The sequence below is a fragment of the Falco punctatus genome (genome assembly GCF_963210335.1).
Source record: "Falco punctatus genome assembly, chromosome: 2".
Taxonomy (NCBI): Eukaryota; Metazoa; Chordata; class Aves; order Falconiformes; family Falconidae; genus Falco; species Falco punctatus.
In genome coordinates, this window is record NC_137581.1 from 68,549,569 (window position 1) to 68,571,136 (window position 21,568).

General features: G+C 37.5%; 1 long non-coding RNA gene across 1 annotated transcript in view; it reads left to right on the top strand.

The window, feature by feature from the left end:
• LOC308059624 overlaps positions 1-21,568 on the top strand; it is a 42,024-nt gene that overhangs the window by 14,130 nt on the left and 6,326 nt on the right. The window contains exon 1 of the long non-coding RNA XR_013926354.1: positions 1-21,520. This exon is cut by the window's left edge and continues 14,130 nt beyond it. This is a non-coding gene — a long non-coding RNA (uncharacterized lncRNA). The remainder of the gene's footprint in view (positions 21,521-21,568) is intronic.

Below are 21,568 nucleotides of genomic sequence, written 5' to 3' on the forward strand. Positions count from 1 at the left end.
ATGTGATGACCTGTGATAATCTGCACATGATGTTCTAACCTTTCTCAAAAAAGTGCGGTGAAAGAAGACATGAGGAAACAATTCCATACAGCTCAGTGGGAAATGTGACTTCAATTTCCCTGAACACTACAATCTCATATGTCTTCTGCCATCTTGTCCAATTTTAAAGCAAAGAGCTTCTGAAGAAGTAGCCCCTGTAAATACCACTACAGGGGTCTCCTCCCCATCACTCACTCTTCTTCAGGTGGGGAATCTTTAGTTTTCCCTCCTGAAATCTCAGAAAGGTCTTTCATAGACGTATCTGTGAGGGATGATCACCTACGTACAGACCCTGTACTTCTGCTTCTTAGTCACCATCCATGTCCTGACAACCTAACTTGACTTGGGTCACAGTGATTTTCTCTATAAACATTTTTTCCATCAGGATAGGGAAGTTCTTGGAGGAGCCAAGATGATGAAAGAAAAAGCAGTTATAGCCTTTGTGTATTCATTTCTGATTCCACACTTGACACCAAAACCCAGGGAGAAGAGAGGTACTCAGTACAAATTTGTGAATAATTAACGTTTTGGCTTACTGGTGGTCCCCAAAAAGCATTAAAAACATAGAAAAATTTCGAAGCTTGGGTGATCTCAGAGGTGGTTTTTTTTGGAAACCGAATTAAAGTTGCACTGAATATCACACTTTGAGCTGTAATAACAGCATTTGGCTTCATTTTTCAATATCTTTCAGATATGTCAGAAAACAATCACTTGCAATTAAAAACCACATTTTATACATGTGATAATAATTGCTTTATTTGGAGGATTTATCATTATTATTTTAGCAATGATGCAGGTGAAATTAAGACACTTTGTACATTTCACCCCATCTGACTCCATATTTCACCAGCCAGACAAAGGTTTCACACAATATTTTTCACACAAAATTTTAATCCATTTTAAATAACCAGCAATCCCTTGACAGACTGTTTCTCAAATTGTCATCAGTCATTGTCCCTATGATTCAGAAGCTACTCTGTTTAGATTGCCCCATTTCAGGCAAAAAATAGTACCCATGTTGCTCCAAATGAGAAAAGGTCATATTCTTAATGGAACTGAGTATAAATCCAATATGATTTTCATGTTACACATTACATCATTAGCTACAGATTTATAGGGAGAGCGCTAATATATTGAAGATTGTGACATACTTCTCTTTCTCAAATGCACCTAATTTTTGAAGTTAGGCAGCACTGAATTTCTTCTTATAAGAATATCTAAAGTATTTTTCTTTTATTGGCTCCTTCCTTTAAGTGAAGACTGCAGAGCTGATGAATATTTCATGGGTAGAAAAACACTTACGATACGGGGTTTTACCTATAAAATCTTTGGGGAAATAGAGAAAATGGCAGGAAGGTGTTGTAAGGACAGTTCTTTCAAGAAGTCTTTGGAAAAGGGTCTCCATTTCATTTTCCACATCAATAACACCTCCTTCACCCCTTAATACTTTCTTCCTTTCATTTTATTCCATAATAGTGTTCAGTCATTTTTGAACTTTTCTTTGTATTAAAGAGTGCGGCTAAACCATTTTAAAGCTAAAAATTTAAATAGAAAATTCTGAACTAGGGGAAAAAAAAGGACATCCAAATATAATGGCTGTAAATTTGTACAAATAGGTTATACAGGAATAAGAATGGGAAGAAAATAATCAAATGTACATCTTAAATGGATTTCTTCCTTTTCCTACTGCTCAGTCCTAATGGACCTCTCCCCTGGATTTCAAGAACACATTTACACTCAGGAATGACACAGGTGACAAAAATACTTTATTTCACTAAAGACTGTCCCTTCCAGACATTAGATGGACTCTCATGGCCAAAACATGTAAAACTCTTTTCTGAGTCATAACCGCTAATAAGCAACAATGACAAAAATCCAATCCAAGGAAAATATAACCAATAAAACCTGTTCCAAGGAAAAGCAAGACTATAAATCATTCTGTAAAGTCCCCTGACAGCTCTTGTTCTTATATAGAGTTTCTTAGGTGGTATAACGATTAGAAAAAGCATAAAACCATAGAAATTAGAAAGAGTGAGGAAAAATTCAAATATAATCCCCCCTGTCTACAAGTGGGTTCATCTAGTCTTCCTTTGAAACCATTCTTTGTCATTCCGATCTCAGGCTGGGATGGCACATGGTGGAAAGTAGCTGACTGATTTGTCAGAAACTAAGAATAACGTCAACAATAATAAGTCCAATATTCAAAATAGAAATTTATACTTGCAACAAAACAACTAGCACATGGCAACACTAAGCTTTTTACTGGAGGAAATAAAAGACTTAAAAAAATCCATGATGCTTAAGTTAATGTTCCTCACCTAATCTAAGCCTCTATGTTAGATGTTTAAACACTCAAACACTGGATGGCTAGGCTAAGCCCTCTTTCTTCTGGGCTTCTTAAGGCAACCATTGTATATTAGATTTTCTAGACTGTCAGTCATTCTTGCTGCTTGCTTTACTTTTTCTCCTGTTTCTTAAGTGGAAAACACATACTGGAGTCAGTCTTTCTGACATTTAATCTACAGTTGGAAAAAATTGTACTAGATTCCTCTTCTTTCACTTCTTAGGTGTGTATTGGTCCTGTAAGACCTTATATTTAGATGGTTCTCTACCTTGCCAACTGTGTCCTCATTCAATGTACTGGTTTTTGGCGTGTGTTTTTTTGAGTTGTTTGTTTGTTTGTTTGTTTTCTTTTTTAGAAAAACTCCCTATCCTGAGAACGTGACCTATCTTTTTGTTTTCCCAAATGCGTGACCTTTCATTTAACTGAAAAGTGCTAATGCTGTGTAAGTGAGCCTGATTGTACAATACAGATCACTTGCTGGAATTTCTTTTTGTTATTTAACATGCCACAGCTGCTCAGACTATCTGCAGACTTCACTAGCAAGAGCTTTTTATTTATTTCCGGATAACTAGTAAAGATACTGAATAGGCCTGGGTCAAGGGCAGTCCTGTTGCAATACCTTTCAGGATTTGAATTACCAGATGATTTATTCTCCATCTGCAATTACTTTTTCTAATCTCTCACTTGCTAAGTGTTTAATGAATTTACTTTATATAGTGCACAAAGGCAAATATTTTAGAGAGGTCTATTTTGAAAATGCAGTAATGTTGGTCAAACAAGACTGAAATCTCATCAGACGGTTGTATCAAATTTGTGCCACATGACCTTTTTTATATAAAGCCACGATGACTCTCATTAGTTAGGCTGCTATCTTTTACCTCTTTCCTAATTGCATCTCTGTCTATTCTGTTCATGACTTAGCTTGTGATCACTGAGCCTAAATGACATTTGTAATGATTTAGATTGTTCTGTTTAATTTTTTAAGGTACTGACACAACCCTTCTGTGGTGCCATATCCCTGTGAATTTCCTCCACCATTCTAAATTGTTTTCAATACTGATATTTCAGAGAATACCTTGGCTAGTATTTTACTATTTCTCAATATAATTTATAGGGTTGTATAAATTTGAGTATGCCTCTGTCACCTGATAGGGATTTTGTTTCTAAAAAGTTTTCTTTCCTGACAATGCTTTTTTGAACACAGTTTCAAAAATTGTGTACTTATAGGAGAGAAGTTGCCATCTATACCTGCAACAGAAATGTTTGAAACTTTGGAAATGACTTTGTCTTGTACTTTCTTTATCTTTTCCTTTTTTTTTTTTTTTAATGGATATTAAGGACAAAAACTTAAATAAGCTGCACATTAAGGTTAGCCTTTTAAGCTTTTAAAAACCAGGATATGGAAAAGGTTACCTTCTTAGTGCATTTTTTTATATTCCTGCTTTTCTTTGCAAGTATATGTCTTACCTTTAAGTGTGGTAAAATATAAGTATGTCATAAAATATGCAGTATGTCTGAGATAATGTTACTACAGGAAATGTTATTTCCTGACTTTCAAGTGCTTGAAATCGTCACCTTCCCAACACGTTTTCTTTATGTATTCAATTGCACTCTCATTTGTTCATTTTTGTATCTGGAGTACCCAGTAATATTTAGCTGGACATAAACAGCAGGGGGTACCCACTTAAGCAAAGAGTCAGGAAGTTAATTCGACTTCTGGAGGTACAATTCCATACCAGGGTTAACTTACACATTTCACCATCTAAGCAACATTGTTTCTTTAGAGAATCATGGATTCATGCTAAATAAAGGTGGCCCAGCCTTTGGAGTTTTTTTGTGCTACCATTTGTCTTGTGAATCTCACTCAGAATTATGATGTAAGCATATTAGTGCATTTTCATTTCCGGTTGGTCTTCTGTGAGGCTTCATTCTCGCACAGCCTTCTGTTGCAAGGAATTAGGTACATACAAATGACTGTACCAAAGCGTATTTAGAGACAGTGAAAGAAAAACAACTTGGATAAACCAGAGTGAGTTCAGTGGTGGGGCTGGAGCACTTGTGCCATCAGGAACCATAGAAGAGCCCAGTTTGGAAGGGACCTCAAAAGATCATCTTGTCCAACCTCTTGTGGGAAAAAGGAGAGGCTGTGGGAGCTGGGATTGGTTGGCCTGGGAAAGAGACAGCTTTGGAGGAGGCACTTCATCACTGTCCTCAATTATCAAGATAGAGAAAAGGGATCCAGATTCTTCATGAAGTTGCAGAGCTAAAGGAAGACAGACAAAGGAGGCATGCTGCAGAAAGGGTTTCCCACTGGATATAAGAAAAAATCTTTTCCAAGGAGTGCTGTGAAAAAGACACATATTCACAAACACTCACAACTCAGCTGGATTAGGTCCTATCAACCTGCTTTACTTTTGAAATCAGCACTGTTTTGAGTAGGGTGCTGGACAAGAAGATGCACAAAAGTCCCTTTAAATCTGTGTTATTCTGTGGTGCCAGGGCTGTTCATAACCCAATGGAGACCTGAATGATTTGGAAGATCAGTCTGTTCTGCTGAAAGGAATTTGCCCTTGGGATAGCCCACAAGTTATATTTCAGTTCAGGAATTGAGTGCAGGGTAGGTGAGGTGAGGGCCTGATGCTGGATCCCTTGCAAAAGCAGATGGTTTACTCTTTCTGAAGCAAGCCTCTTATGCCTTTAGCCTCAGTTTCTTCCTCCTGCTTACGACCCTCAGCTTGTCATTTGCTTTATATTATACTTCAGTTCTGCACATACTTTTCCCTTGATTCCTTCTGCAGATGAATCATCTCTCCAATGTCTCTAGGACTACTCACATGAGTAAGACTTTTAGGACATGATTGAGTTTTTTCAGGATTCCTGCTGGCCTAAGTCCAAAATGTCTTTACATCAGCAATTACGTTTTCATTTGTATCCGTACCTTGCCAAGTAAATGGAACCCTCATCCTGACTGTGATATTTCACTGCATATGCAAAATAAATGATAGGCATTAATACTAATGATCTTTTTGTCTCATACACTTAGACTTTACATCTACTACACAGCCACCTCACTTAATTTTCAAGATGACAACAATGTTGGCACTTGATTTACTTTTAGCAGAATTTGATAATGCTCAATTAGCCTTTTGCTCCAGTTAATTTTTGGTGCTCATCAGTATTGCCCTTTAATTTACCATGACTACTTAAGAGAAAGTAGTAAGGACTAGGCATAACCTAACAGCCTTTTTCATTCTGTAGACCCTAGATTATTTGAATCTGAAGGAAAAGGAATCTGTGGATCTCACTCTCTTCCTCCATGCACATTTTGTAGATATCACAAAATCTCCAGACAACCAAATCAAATGCACATACATTAACAACTGCTTTGGAAACCATCATCATGGGAGATGGGATCAGTCAGCCTCATGTAGTTGCCTCATTTGTGCTTAAAATTAGTCATTTGGTGAAATCAGTCCTAACTTCAGCACATTATGTTACTCCCACAGGCAACTGAGAGAGGTAAGTACTCACAAAGGCTTCTGAAGGAGCTCCTGACTGGTTTATTTATGTGCCTGGACTAGTCAAGCAGGTTTTGCCTCCACAAGCCTTTAGAGGCTACCTCCTTCCATACAGAGAAGTAATTACTGGCCAAGGCAGAAATCACAACAAACATCAGGCCACGCTGTTACTGGTCATCACCAGAGCTACTAATTTTCCAACCACTGTAAATGCCATCTTTCTCACTAAAGTAGTTATTTAGAAAGCCAGAAAGGTACTCACTTGCTCGGATTGCTTTTTCCCTGCACATTTTACACTACTAGATGAAATACCCTCTTTATTTCATTTTGCCTCCAAAATATGTGATAAGGTACACCTACCTATTTCTAAATCAAGTTCTGAGTGCAGGTTGTTTGTTTGGTTGTTTTTTTTCCCCCAAAAATAAACAGCCAGTGATGTAAGAGTCAGAATGGCTTAAATGTCAGACTTAAGACAGCCTTGTAGAAGTTAGAAATAATCTCTCTTTATCAGTAAACTCACTAAATTAGATTGGGTATATCTCAGGCATTATTAATGTAAAGTAATTTTTATTGTCGCTTTTTCAACAATTAAAAACAATAGCATGTGTAAGTCCTAGAAAAAAGAAAAGGTTTTACTAATTTTAAAGTACATCTTATTCTATTCTTTTTGCTCTAATTAAATATAAAGTATCAAGATGATGCTTTTATTTACTCATTTTAGTAGCTTTAATGTTAGTTCTCTTCCTTTATACCATTGGTAGGCTTCTGAAATTTGTAATTAATAGAAGAATAAACATTTTTATTTTGAACACTAGCTTTTGAAGTATTCATTATTGACCTGCTGGCTAATTCTAATTCTTTCTATATTGATATAAACTGAAAAGTTTTGTTCCTTATAATTAATGTATCTATATGTTTTTAATAATTAAGATCCAATTTGCCTGTTACTTTTCTTCTTAATGAAGACAAATTATTTTAATTTATTATACTATTTAAAAGGTTTATTTTACTTCATATCTATTTTAATTTGATGAACATTTTTCATCAAAAAAGCAATTCAGCCAGGTATTGATACTGTCCACCTGCAGAGTCTGGCCCATTAGAGTACACAGTTTGTGATTGTTCAAGCACCAAAACAGATAACTTCATATCTACAGAGAAAATCATGGTTATCTATACCATCAGAAATTTCTGCCTGCTCTTGCTTAACCAGGTTTCACCCCCTGTATGACTGTGGTCACAATCTGCCTCCTGAAAAAGACATCTATGAAATCCTTACTTTTTCTTGTGTGTTTAAACATCAAGATCAATGTTTGGAGACCTCTTGCCATCTGCCTGGGAATAAATCTCCGCATTTCTTGAAGAACTGTCATCAAAAGGCAAAAGCTCTAGGCACTGGAAATTTAATTCCCTTGAGTTCAAGTGGACAAGAAGGCGTATTTCTTTAACAATGAGTTTAATTTATCAATGGAACAAGTTACAAAGGATGTGGTGGATTTTGCTGTACTTTACAGCTTTCAGTTAAGTCTGATTGTTTCCAAAATTATATGACTTACTTCAAGATAAGAGACTCACAGAATTGTGTGGGTTGGAAGATATCTTTAAAGATCATCTAGTTGCAACTCCTCTGCCATAGGCAGAGACATTTTTTACTAGATCAGGTTTCTCAAAGCTCCATCCAACCTGACTCTGAATACTTCCAATGATGGGGCATCCACAGCTTCTTTGGGCTACCTGTTCCAGTGTTTTACCATCCATACTTCATAGCAAAGAATTTCTTCCTTGTATCTAATCTAAACCTACCCTCATTCCTTTTAAAACCATTACCTATTGTCTTATGACTACCGGTCCTGCTAAAATGTCTCTCTCCATCTTTCTTATAAGCCTCCTGTAAGTATTTAAAGTTGCAATAAGGTCTCCCCAGAGCCTTCTCTTCTCCAGGCTGAATAACTGTGACTCTGTCAACCTTTCTTCACAGGAGAGGTATTCCAGCCCTCACCTTCTTTGTGGCCCTCCTATGGACCCACTCCAACAGGTCCATGTCTTTATTGTACTAGGGACCTCAGAGCTGAACACAGTACTCCAGGTGGAGCAGAGTAGAGGGGGAGAATCACCCCCCTTGATCTGCTGGCTATACTTATTTTTATACAGCCCAGGATAAAACTGGCTTTCTGGGCTGCAAGCACACACTGCTGGCTCATGTCCAATTTTTCATCTACCAATACCCCCAAATCCTTCTCTGCAGGGCTGCTCTCAAACAATTTGTCACCCAGTCTATACTCCTACTGGTGATTGTCCCGATCCAGGTGCACGACCCTGAATTTTGCCTTGTTGAACTTCATGAGGTTCACATTGGCCTACCCTCAAGCCTGCCCAGTGAATGACATCCCTTCCCTCAAGCATATCGACTGCACCACTCAGCTTGGTGCCATCCACAAACTTGCTGAGGATGCACTGAATCCCACTGTCTGTGCCATTAATAAAGATATTGAACAGTACCAGTTCCAGTACAGACCCCTGAGGGACACCACTTGCTGCTGATCTCCATTTGGACATTGATCTGTTGACCGCAACTCTTTGGATGCAGCCATCTAGCCAATTCTTTATCGAAGAGATCATCCATCTAATCCATATCTCTCCAATTTATCTCCAAGGATTTTGTGTGAGACCATGTCAGAGGCCTTACAGAATTCAAGACAGATGACACCAGTTGCCCTTCCCTTATCCACCAATGTAGTTACTCCATTGCAGAAGGCCATCAGGTTAGTCAGACATAATTTACCCTTTGTGAAGCCATGCTGGCTCTCTCTAATGACCCTCCTGCCATCCATATTCCTTAACAGCTTCCAGGAGGATCTGTTCCATAATCTTACTGGGCACAGAGGTGAGGTTGACTTGTGGGTAGTTCCCAGCTTTCTCCTTTTTACCCTTTTCAAAATGAGTGTGATGTGTTGTTTCCCTTTGTTCCATCACTGGAGACTTCACCTGACTGCCATGACTTTCAAATATTATAGAAAACAGCTTAATAACTACATCTGCCAGTTCCTGGGATGCATCTCCCTGGGTCCCATGGCCCTGTGTATGTATATTCAGGTGTCTCAGACGGTCACAAACCTGATATTTTCCTATGATGCATGAGGTTTTATTCCCCTATTCCCTGCCTTGAGATTCAGGGACTCAAGAGATTTGGGAAGAGCAATGGCCGGTGAAAACTAAGGCAAAAATGTTGCTGAGTACCTCAGCCTTCTCCATGTCAGTTGTCACCAGATCTCCTGTCTTATTTACCAAAGGGGTACAATTTGTTTTGCTCTCCTTTTCTGAGCAACATCTTTATAGAAGTCTTTATTATTTTTCACATCCCTTTCCAAATTTAGCTCCAGCTGTGCCTTAGCTTTCCTGATCCCATCACTACACTCCTGGGCAGTATTCCTATATTATTCCCAAGACCTGTGTCCCTGCTTCACTGCTTATGCACTTCCTTCTTGTGTTTCAATTTGACCAGAAAGACCTTACTTAGGCATGCTGGTGTCCTGCTTTCCTTGCCCGGTTTCTCGCAAATGGGAATGGAGAGCTCTCGTGCTCTAAGAAAAATGTCCGTAAATGGCTGCCAACTCTCTTCTTTATTCTGGAAGGCAGTTTTCTGGGGGGTTCTCAGTCACTAGTCCTTCAAACAACTGAAAGTTTGCTCCTGTAAGGTTTAAGGTGTTGACTATACTTTACACCTAGCCTGTAGCCCTTAAGATCATGAATTCCACCAGGGCATGATCACTACCATGAGTCTTGACTTCTCTTTTAAGTTCCTCTGAGTTGGTGGGAAATAGGTCCAGCAAAACATTTTCTTATGTTGGGCTTTCTGTTGCATGGATTAGGAAGTTAACCTCAATGCACTCCAAGAGTTTCCTAGACTGCTTGCAGCTTGCTGTGGCACTTTTCCAGCAGATGTCAGATATCGGACCTAGTACAAAATCATGGTGTTAAATTCTGTAACATGTCACACAAGAGTTAAAGAAGTTTTTCACATTGTTCTCACTTAAATCTAAAAATATGAGCACCTCTTAACCATGTATCTCAGCTATTCCAGTTCAGTATCTGATATTGAAACTGTGGTAACACTAATTGTAAACAAGATGTCAAAGATCAGTAGAGAGATACATTCAAGAGATGTTCAACTGCCTCTGTAAAAACAGTCAAAAATAATTACTTGTATAGTCAACAACTCTTAAGAATTGAGGAAATTTATCATCTTTCAGTGACCTTGGCAATATTCACCATGAGTCCAGAAAACCTTAATATGTCTGTGACAACATCAGCTCCAAGCGTGAATTAGGTTATTAGCCTCCTTAATTTGTATCATTACAAACTGTTTACAAAGCCTGTGTCTTTTACAGTCGTTGATTAAAAAATATTTTTAACAAACATTTTGCAGTTGAAGCACAGCAAACCCAACTGCTGTTGTCTTATCTTGTATTTTGTTATGGGAAATTATATAATTCATCACTTCAGTGAATTACACCTGAATTACACTACCTGAATTATATACTTCACCTTCAGCATCTTTTTCTACAAGTCCATCAGCATCACTGTGTCTGAAAGCATTACATAGAACACGTTTGCCTCCATGTTTATCTATCTGCAGGTCATGACTTCAGAAACGCAAACATCAACCCTTTCCAACCAGCCTGTCCATGTGTAAAGCCTTTACTTTGGATTTAGAATAATACAAAACCAGAGACACCAACTGCTGAGATGTTCGGCTCACTGAAATATAAACATCTCTGTTGGAAATAAGCTAATAGTAAAATAGCATAATCATTAACTTATTAAGGTTATCCAAAATGTTGTCAGGGAATATTCTTGTTCCTAAAGGAAATGCAGTGTTTGCGTGTATATCCCTTGTCAAAAATGTATAGTCTCTTGAGAGAGAAGCTGGTCTCTGAATGAGAAATAATGACTCAAAAATAAACTTTTTCTGGGCCTTTAAGCATTTTAGTTAATAACTATCAGTATTCCAATGTAAGATTTACTATTTGGAAAGTCAGTTTAAAAAGAAGTTTCAGATGTGCCCATGTAAATTTGGGGTTGTTTTTTTTTTTTCTTTTTAATTTCTTTTTCCTTCTGGATTCTGGAGGAAAAGCATTGCCTTCTAATAAGTGCTGCAGAGGTTAATATATTCAGCTTGAATAAAACAAAAAGCATAGTAACATTTGACACATACAAGGATATAGGAGCACATTAAATGAATGCAAAGAACTGGCAGCTGAAAGGCAACAGTTGCATAATATTACCAGAGTAATGAGAAGTGTGCTACATATTAATAAATATGTGACCTTTTTATCTTGATTATTTAAAAATCATGTTATTTTAAAAATGAATAAACAAATGCCTTGTTTATCCTTACGTAAAACCATAGTTTCACTTGATGGACTGTATTGGTAAAGTAGAATGCTGCTGTACAGGTAGGTCATCGAAACATTTATCACACTGATCTGTTTCTCTCATTATTTTAGAAAACCGCCCATCAGGACAATCATCTTTTAAGCTACAGCCTTAGCTGGAACAACGGTATGTAAGTGTATTCCTTTATATACATAATGAAATTTTAAATTCCTTAAAGACAAATATAATTAAAATTAAAGAAGAAATAAAAAAGAAAAAAAAAACCATACAAGTAAGATTGCATTTAAGATTGTAACATACTTTAATGAGACACAGTTTCTTATTTAAAGTTGTAAAGATTTGATTAATGTTTCATTATCCCTATCATTAATAACCATAACTACAACTTCAGAGAATTCATATTTTTAAAAAACAGGCAGTAGTTGAAATTGTGAAATAAAAAAAATTGGTCTACAACCTCTCCATTTCATTTCAGTTCTATTATTAATTATTTATTGGATGCTAAAGCCTCTGGGCCAATTCAATATAAGTAATTTATATTATAAAATAGGTGCTGAGGGTCAGTTAACCTAATATGACCTAAATGACTCAGCTTATTATGAGATAATTTACCAGCTTTCCAGCAAGAGCTGAATTGTCCCAGGAACCCACAGCTCAAACCCTGGAGTGCTGTTGTGTCTCACAGAGAAAGAAACCCTGAGGTGCCTGGGAGTCCCAGGGAGAAAACAGTGCAGTTGTGATCCAGCTGCACCACACACGGTGGAGAGGACACTGTTGAGGTGCTTGGTCCCTGTCAGGGACTGACAGTCCAGAGGCACAGAAAGAGCAGTGTTGCTCTGGCAGGGAGAGATAACTGTAAAGGGCATTGGGCACTGTAGCCTGATGCATTACATGGAGAGCTATCCCAGCAAATCTGGCAAATTCTGCTTATTGAGGAGACTGTAGTCACTGTAGCTGACTCCATCAATAACATGCCTTGGGTTTCCTTGTTCCCAGTCCTTATTTGCCAAACAGAAAGACAACAACATCTCACCCTAGTTGCATGTTTCTTTTGCAATAGCTACCCTGTAAAGCATTAAACTTGCTGGTTTTCATAAATCATATAATTTATACAGCCACAATGTCAAATACAACAGGCAGAAGTGCAGTATACCATTAATATTTCCAGAGTCTTAAATAGCTATTACAACTAACCTAAACAAACTGATCGCTCTTCCCCCACAGATCTATAAGCTTGGTAACTTGAATGGGAGAGGGGGGAAATGGCTTCCCTTTCTTCCTACCAATCATTTGGCAAGATGAGGGGATTTTTACTGCAGACCAGCGATCAGATACTTCAACTCAAAGTAAAACCATGATTGAAGAATGCAAATCTCAGGAAACATCACACTGTGATAAAGCAAAAGGCATATGGGATGTGTAACAGGGATAAACAGTCCACATGTAAATCACTCTGATAATATTCTTCTCCCCCTATTTATCATTATTGCTATTGCCACAACTACTATTAGCATTCCAGTAGCTCCTACTGGCTCCAGCTAAAGCTGAGCCTCCACTGTAATAGAGGCCCTGCAGACCCAGCTACTATCCTGTAACACTTTTAACTATTTAGAGAAGATTAGCAAAACATGCGATAAATGACATATTATTCCTCATGGTCCACAAATGGGTAGCCAAGGCTCTGAAAAATCAAGTGACTTGCTGAAGCGCACAAAGGAAGTCTGTGGTAGAGACAGCAAGTCACCATAGCCATCTCGTGTTGCACTTCTGTGGTTTGAAATCCAGGGTTTTTTCAGTCTGGTTTTGGCACTTTTACCGTCCATTCTCAAGGGCAAAAGCTTGCTTATAGGAGAGCTGAGTATCATGCAGAGAATTGATACGGTGTAAAGCCTGAGTATGATATAAAAAAATACCTGTTTCTTTTTAAAAATCCAATAAAAAAGCCATCAGGGTTTAGAATTGAGCTATGTTCCTGGTAGCTTAGTAGGCACCACAGGTTCTTGAAATTAGTGGAGGACTAGTAAAGAAAATACGAAAAATCTGCAACAGTCTGAAACAGGCATTTTAAACAATTCAGAGCAGTTTGTAGGACATTACTGTGCTGATTTGTTTTCTGTCAGTAGTGGCATAAGCATCAAACCTCTTAACTTCACTGCTAACGAAACTGACAAAACCTACATACAAGATGTGTACTGCACAAGGAGAAACTTGACTGAGCTATTATCAGAAAGGACACCTTTCCTGACTTAAATAATCACCTAGCTAATCTACCATCGTAAATCATAGCGTATTACTATTTCTTGGTCTTTGAGAGAGGTCATCTTCAAGTAACTGTGGCACTACATCATATGGTGGACTCTGGTTTTCTTTTGAACAAGTAGACACATGTTAACATTTATCTTTTGTTTATATCTTGAGCTTTGTTTCTGTATTTGTGTTCCTTCTCTTTGGGATGTATTCAAATGATAGACAATGCATCATTCTTGCTTGCACTGATCCATTCACAACTATTGTATTAAGAAAGCATTGTGTAGTTTGAATAGGTTAATTGGTTGGTAGCTTAATCTAAGTGGGAGACTGCTGAAGACAATATTTTTTTTAACCAGTGGCATTGTACACTGAACTATTTCATTCATTTGTGTATGTGTTTCTCTTTCTCTTTTTCATTTTAGAATACTATTGTATTTTGCTTTTATTTTCATGGCCTTCTCTAAGAATGTTGCTGTTAACTTATTAGACTGGAAATAGGTTGGACTGCTTGCTAAATGCTGCCTGTTTTCTTTCCACTGAATTCTCTGCATGCAATTTAGAATTCTGTTTCTAATAAGATTATCAAGGAAATAATGAAAACCAGTAGGATTATTCTGCTAGCAAGTTTCCTTGGTGATTAATGGACTAAATAATAATGTTTCTCTCTATGGTCAAATTCTGCCTGCAGCTGCACCAGTGAGAAGCCAGAAGTAACTCCCTTGATGCCAATCGAGCTATTCTAGATTCACTACGGTAGATTTAGTTACTGTGGTATAAATGATCAGAGAATTTGACTTCACATGTGTCAATAGTTTAAGGCTTGTTTGTGGTTTGTGGGTCCTTCATTGAAAAAATGGTATACTGTATAGTCTTAAAAATCACACAGCCAAGAACCTTCCTAATAGGAGCAAGGAAGTCTCACTTTAACCATAAACCACAAGAAGAGAAGAGCAAGCCAAGAGAGACCGACTGTGAGGCAGGCTTGCACACATGAAGAATGGAGTGATAATGGTTTCAATCTAGCATCCTCACTCTGGGTGCAGGATTCCTTTCAGACTGATGCATGTACACACCAGGTAATGTTTTCCATCACAAAACCTTAAAGTTTACACAAGGGCTGGATGGAGTGCCTACTGGACAAGGTGGGGAAAGAATGGAAATTGTGCATCATTCCTCTGTAGGACTCAGTAAAACAGTATTTTTTGTCACTGGATACAAAGAGCAGCAAAGAACGAGTTCTGGGTGGCATATGTTTCAACATAGTAACTGTTCCCTACACAAATCAAACAATTAAGTTTAGATAATTATGTGCCATCTACCTGAAGCTCCATTTTCAGATTATCTGCCAGGTAAACCTGCCTAAGATCCCTCTTGTTCCCCCAAGAAAGCTTAATGAGGAATGGCTATGGTCCATTTGCCTATTCCCTAGGCCTTGTCTAGAGAGTGGGTCCTTGTGTGGAGAGTGGGTTGGTACTGAGACAGGTAGGCAACAAAGTAGGTGGATACTGGTGCCCCAGAAAGAAAGAAGGATGAATATACTAAAGTGCTATAGAAGGAATGGTCCTCAAAGATGCCAAAAAGCACCCTGTGCTATTATTCAGCATTTTTCCATAGGTAAGACAGATGTTTCAATGATATTTCTACATCAATTTCTTTTAGAGTTAGACAGAAGCAAACAAAAAGCATCAGTCAAACTTAACAGTCTCTTTAACCTCCTTCATTCTTTCCATTGCAGTTTCGCTTCAGAAATCCAGAAAATATTTTTTGTTTGTTTTTTTGGTTTTTGTTTTTTGTTTCCTAAAGGCAGAAAGGGTAGAAGCTACCTCTTTTCTCTAACTCCAGCATAGTTTTGGACAATCAACTATGGAAGATCAAATACTAGAAGTCTTTCTACTAGGTGACGGATTTTTTTTCTTCACCTATCTTTAGTTGCCATGTGCGGAGATGGAGGATTGACAGCATGCTTTCCTTTCTCTTAAGCGTACACTCTCAGTCAAGGACTTGATTAGCACATTTTTGCCAATAAAATGGGCTATAATTAGCTTTTAATGATTGGTGTGTTTTTGCTATATCAGCATGCGATTTAGGCACTTGAGGTATTTTAAAAGCTGTATTCAGGAGCTCAGTACCACCTATGACATTTGGGGCAAATAAAGCTTTTAGAATAATGTTTGGAAAAGCAGCACCCTGTAAATATAAGGTGGTGTTGCACCATATGGAGACTGGCTTTATGACATATGGTTTGAATTAACAAGTTTAAAACTGTTAGGATCAGTTTTTCTTTCACTGAAGGCACCCCCCCCACCCCCCCCTCCCCATCCACCACCCCCCCCCCCCCCCAAAACCACAAGATACATACAGTTAAATAAGCTTCAGTAGCGGATACAGACCCAGCCTGTGCCAACATGTGTTAATTCAGTTAAAATACTACTTAGGGCTATACTAGTTGGTTTGAGGTTTTGGTTTTTTGTTGTTTTGGTTTTTGGTGTTGGTTGTTTTTTGTTTTTGTTTTTTTTTTTTTTAACCCAACAGTATTGCCAGCTGCAAATGTGTTTTATTACTGTTAGTACAAGGACCATCGTCACCACCACCATCATTATGACTGTGGTCCTCATTAAAATAAATGATTGGCCCTGGTTTTGTATTAAAGCTATTTGAAAAGACAAGGCTGAATGACAGATCAAAACAAAGGATAGAAGCGGGTCTTCTGATCTCACCTAATTGAATCTTTGTTGGCTGAATTGATCTGAAAAAAGTTCAAAGATCTGGGATCCATATTACATAAACATTGTTTCATTTAATCAAAACACTCTTTGAAGTGCCATGCTAGCAGACCACCTGTAGCTTTGAAATCTGAAGTCACGGGAAAGCTTCCTTGATGGTCCACAGTTCTGATATGCCAGAGAAAAATAAAACCAGAAAAGGAAGAGGTTCATGAAAATCTATCAAGATTTCTCTTAAGCACCTTTTTACCCGTAGCTATGCTAAGTCACCTGGAGCAGCAAGCAAAGCACTCAGCATAAGGGAATGCATATTTTTTCACGTGCTTTCTGTCTTGTTTCACAACTTTAGCTGTTGTTTCATTTAAAGACAGTTTCAAAGACAGAATAACCATGAGGTTATCCTTGGTCTCAAGTAAATGTAGCAATACTGTGAGAACTTCCTTTCTCAGGACTTATCTTGAATCTGAGAAAGTTCAGTTCTGTACTGAAAGAAGAAACAACCATAGCATATATTAAAATAGTGGCAACAGAACAAGGAAAAGGCAAGGAAAGAGTCAGAATGAAACATTCAGGGCCAGAATCTCCTCCAGGCATGCAGGTTATTGGTACAAAGGAGCTACAACATAGCATTGATTAATGCTATCTCATTAGCTTCAAAAAGGTAAAATTTCAGACCTTCATGTCCAGTGGAACAGACTGGATGAGCATTCTCCAATACTATTTTCCTAGGCGTTTCTACCTGAAAAACAAACATAGTGGGGACATGACTGGCATGCTCTGCTTTTCAGCAGTCATCAAGCATGATGTCTTCCCTTTGGAACTGTATCCATCCAGTTTAATTTAGAGAAGCTCAGAAGTTGCTAAGGACTGGAGAAAAACATCACAGGATCACTGAATTGCAAGTGATGCATTTATAGCCTGCTATCTGTAACTTCAATTTGTGTTGGAAAAAGCTGAGAACCTAGGCCAATTTTTCTTCTCAATGATTCAAATCTCAGAGAGGGAAGAAAAGTAAACATGCTGAAAATGATGTTAGAAGAGTTTAAGATTTTTCAGCTGCAGTTTACACCTAATTTACTGGTATTGGAACTGTAAGAATACAGCCATCTAGACTTACTGGAAATTGATGATCCATTTATATTTTTCAGGTAATTCCTAATAACATCCAGATTTCCCACCCCCAACCGCCCTTTCCCCTTTTTATAAACAATTTTTCAATTCCACACATCTGTTTTCAAAATCTCATATTCCAGTTAGGAAAAAAAAAAAAAATCTTCTGAATGTGGCTAGGTTATTCAGCTGCGTGCTGCCATTAAAATTATTCCTCTTCTGGTTTAGAACATCCTGTCCTAGTGGCTCACCCTAATATTGTACTGCGGCTCTCAACTGCTCAAAAGCCCAGTTTTTTGGTTTGCCTGAGGGATTCACAGCACATTAATTCCTGAGATGTTCAGAACAAAGATCTGTGCTCCTCCTTACTATGTAAATTACATATTTACTGCAACATGAAGGGGCAAGTCTTGTTTTGTATGTAACCTAGACTTCTCTCTACATGGAACTTCTCAAAACAGGGTACTGAAGGCAGAACTCTTATTTTAGAGTAAAATGAACAAATAATAATTATTTTATTAATAAAAAAGAATAAAAACATGCTACTCTTTGGGTGTTGCTGGTGATAATGCATGACACAAGTCTGTGTGAATGCAAAATGTTGAGAACCATCAGGGAACAAACCATACCTATGTCAAAAATAATAAGAAGAGCATGTGGTCCATGCACTGTCTACCACAGCACAATTAGCAATCTTCAAATAACCCATTGACACTTTACCTCGTTCTACAAAATACAGTATTATACCAAGAAGAGACTAAGGTCTATAAGGTAGCATATAGACTATCATGTAATTACACACATGTTGTATAAAGGCAATGTAAAAGAACATAAATGTTAAAAATGTTACTTATTATTTCATAATATTACTGGGATCTTTGTCTTTCATATTAATTCAACTAAAAAAAGCAGTACTCAAAATAAAGGAAGGATAATAGTTTTACATGTGAACACACACTGGATACTTACAACATTGTGACTCAAGCAAATGATTCATATTGTGCATCTACCTAAGTTACATACGTTGCTTATTGTACTGTGGCCTTTAATCTCGTGCTAGCATGTACACAAGATATGTCTGCACATGGATTTTATATATTTGTGTCCTGCATGCCACAGTCAACATATGTATTTTGGAGTTGTTGAGCAATGCTAAAAAGTTCATGTTCAATGTATTTATTAAATATATAGGGATAATAGCTACCTGTATGTAAGTCTTTCTGTATAGATATCTAGACAGACAGATAGCTGAATAATTTTGGCAAATTAAATCCTCTTCTCTTGCTGATAACACATCTGCCAGCAAGTGTGCTGTGTGACAGACATTTGCCCTTCTCTACATCAATACCTAATAGTTAGGCAGAAAAGAGGCAATATCATATTAGCATATCTATTTCCCTCTCTTTCCTCTACAGGTGCTAAATAATTAGTACCAGTTGAATTATTCATTGCAAATAATATTCATTGTGAATTAAACCGTTGTTTTGTTTTTGTTTTTGTTTTTTTTTAAATTTGCTTACAAATCATTCAAGAGGCAATCCTGAATTCTGCAAATATATTCGTTACTCATGAGTATTCAACAAATACTTGGACAAAGCTTTTGTGACCTAGAAAAACACTGGTTCATAAACCAATTTCTTCAGACAACTATAATGTATGTCTGGTCATCAAAAGCAAATACCATGGTTTCTTTGTTCTTGTTGGTAGACTAAATTTTTAGAGAAGTAAGTGAAAGGTGCTAACTAGCAAATAATCCACACCTGGAGTAAGTTTTCGGGCTCATAAACCTTTATGAGACTTTTGAGATTAGCGAACAGAAATTACAGAGAAGCAAGAAATTTGTGAATACATTAGTGAATCTATGCACTGCCACTATGTGATAGTTTAAGTCTAAACAAGTGTATTAGGAGAATAGGAATTATGGTGTGACTGTCTCTGTATTTGTAGTAACTGAGTCCCAATCTAGAATGCAGCCATACCAGAAGCAGTAAATATGATGATAATCTAATAGAAGAGCATAGGCAAAGCTTCATAGTAGACTTGATTACAGCTAACTGGGATAAGGATGACTACTTAGAAATGCACGTTCTTTCCAGAAGTCCATATTGGAGTTTCCTATTCAACTTCAAAGTCAAGAATTAAGAGTTTCTTCATAAGCAGTGTAAGTTTTCCATCAGTGTATGTACACACAGTTATATGTCACCTATGATTTTAAGCTAGAAAATTTAGAAAAAAAAAAAAAAAAAAAAAAAAAAGGACTTAAAATGTGCTTATAAGACAACTTTAGAATACAGGTTACTGTTAGTCTGCTTACAAGTGAGGTATCCCTACAGCCCTTAGTAAAAAGAAGTTGTTCTCTGATCCAGAGTTCCTAAGCAGATAGAAATCAGAGGCTGTAAACCAAGGAAGACCATGCACAATTTCTTCCAATCAAAAGAAAAATAAATATGGAAGAAGTGGATCTTAAAATATCTGCCAGTCAGTCAGCACTATATTCATCCAGCATGGGAGGACAAATTATAACAAAGTCTATTGCACTTCAGCTTCTTCTGTCCTTATGCATTTTTTAAAGGCATCACACTCTCCCCTACATATGAAAAGAGGAAAATTCTGCTGATTTTTTATCACTACAGATGAGGAGAAATTCTGCTCAGTTATGGACATCCTGCAGGTTAACCCCTGCCGAGTCTATTTGCTGAGTCTTGAGAAGGTTACTGGAGCAGAAATATCACCTACCCTTCCATACAGAGTGACAACATGGCTTGAAAAAGTTAACATTTCAAGATTACACAATATTGAGTTCTATGTGCAACCTTCCAAATATGTAAATTCCTCACATTTTACAAAATGGAATATAATCAGGTGGTCTAATGTCAGCCAGCATCCAAAGGTAATTGCTTTCCTAGAAGAAAAAAATAATTTTGCAACATTCAGCACAACGTTCTTTATCATTTTCAGCTAGACCAGTTTTATTTTGAGGCCCTGTGTATTTTAATCTGTATTAGAAACATTTTTAAATTATTTTTTCTTTAAAGTAACCTTAACTTCTAGTGAGGGCTTTGGTATTTCTGCTGGTGAAGAGCAATACAGCAACAGAAACACCACAGATCCTTTGAGCCCATGGGCATTATTATTTACCATATTGAGATATATGTTATTACCCTGAAACACAAACATGGAATTAGCCTCACACCTCTTCCCAGCTGTAATGGATATTGACACAAAAATTCCCACAGGTGATTGAACGGGTTCTGATAAACAAAAGTGTCTGAACACCAAAGTACAAATGTGACACTTCAGCCAACTGCCTCATGACAAAGCCAGGTTCAACATGACAAGACCTGATGATTCACATAATTTCACTGACTAGGACACCAGTGAGAATGCAACTGCTAAGAAGGCAGCACTTGGAAATACTCTCCTTTAGACAAGAGATGAAGCTTCTCTTACTACACACAGGGGAAAAAAATAAAATAAAATGAGGCAATTTATTCACAACTGGTGTTTGCTTCTAGCCATTTGCTTGTATTAGCACAAATCCTTCATTGTCACTTCAGGTACTAGGTACTTGTTGCTATTTTGCTAAAGATGGTTTCATCCTTGATGTGTGTACAAATGAGATTGCATTATTGCTCATTTTTTAAGGAAGGATGTGAACAGTCAGGCTGCAGTATTGCACTGTATTTAATTTGATCTAACTTTGGCTATTGCCAGAATCACCTGTCCTGCTCTTCTAACCGTCATCTCTTTGGGCCAGGCATTTCCTCTATCTTCCGTACAGTGAAAATGAAAATGGGCTGGATCATCCAGTCTTATTTTGGAGTTAGTTTTCTACAGCTTTAGGGAACAAGAATCTAAAACAAAGGAGGCTGTGAAGATTGGGGCTGCCATTTTCAGCCGCATCTGCACTAGCTAAGAGAGAATGTGAAATGGCGCCTTCAGGTTTTGGGTGCTTATGGATGCTGGAGTTGACTGCAAGACCTCTCAAGAGAATTTGAGGATTCACCCCAGAAACTCGTTTCCAAGGGCTCAGATTTCATAACTTTAACTTCCAGATCCCTTGTGATGTAGGGTATAATTGTGCATAGTGTGACTGTGTTTTGAAAACAAATTGAGGAACCAGATGTAGGTAACTGCAGGTCGGTTGAGGCCTTCAGACAAGAGTTGGTAGAAGCAGATTTATACCA